Source organism: Rhea americana, unplaced genomic scaffold, assembly GCF_003343005.1.
Source record: "Rhea americana isolate MKP2758 unplaced genomic scaffold, rheAme1 scaffold_249, whole genome shotgun sequence".
Taxonomy (NCBI): Eukaryota; Metazoa; Chordata; class Aves; order Rheiformes; family Rheidae; genus Rhea; species Rhea americana.
Window position 1 is genome coordinate 919,948 of NW_028186367.1, and position 1,050 is coordinate 920,997.

Sequence of the window (1,050 nt, forward strand, 5' to 3'; positions counted from 1 at the left end):
GGCACCCCCTCGGCCCGCCCGGGGCAGCGCGCACCGGACCGCGCCGCCCCGCGGCCCCGCCTGCCCGAGCGGGCTGCGAGGGTGTGCGCGCTCTGGTGCCTCTAAGTGTGCGTGCCTTATGGTTCCTGTAGGTCTACACAGGCGTGTGCAGGAGCGGTGGTCCCCATGAGCGTGTGCGAGGTATGGTGCATGGAGTTACGGTCCTACAGATGTGTGCAGGGGGTATGATCCCTATGGATGGGTGTGCTGTGTAGTCCCTGTAGACATGCACGGATTCTGGTCCTTACAGAGGGGTTCAGGGAGTGCGGTCCCTCTGAGTCAGTAATCTGTATGGTTCCCATAAGTGTCTGTGGGGTAATGGACCCTACAGGGCCATGGTGGGGGGAATGGTCCCTATTGATGTGTACAKGGGATTTGGTCCCTATAGGTGTATGTAGTAAGTATTGTCCTATAGGTATCCATGAGGTTATGGTCCCTATAAGTGCATGCAGGAAATTTAGTCCCTATGGATGTCTGAGGACTAAAAAATCTTTGTAAGTGTGTATGAGAGTTATGGATTCTATGAATATATTCAGGGATATGGTCTCTGTCAGAGTGTATGGTCCCTGTGGATGTGGGTGAGCAGACTCTGTAGGTGTTTGCAGGCTGTTGGGTCAGGTGGACCCTATAGACCCATGTGGGCTGCAATGGTTGATGGGGCCTGGGTATAGAAGCAGGTCTGGCCCAGGCAACTCAGGACGTAGAGCTCCCTTGCCTCCTCTGAGAGGTTTCTGGCCCAGGCAGTGCCTGAAACATAGTCTGGGTGCTGGACAGTTGTTACCCACAGGCCTGTCGGGCCATGCTGCTGGCCACGGCCATGCTGCCCCATCATCCTGCAACTCTCTCCCTCTCCCTCCCCCCCCACTACTGACAGAGAGGTGCCTCCCAGACTCTCCTGGGATTGCTGTGCTTCACCAGGGCTGTTGGCATCTGGCAGCATGCTGCCTCAAGCCCAGCTGTGTCCTGGTTCCTTGCWGCAAGGGCTCTGACATTGCCCTCAGGTCAGGAGGA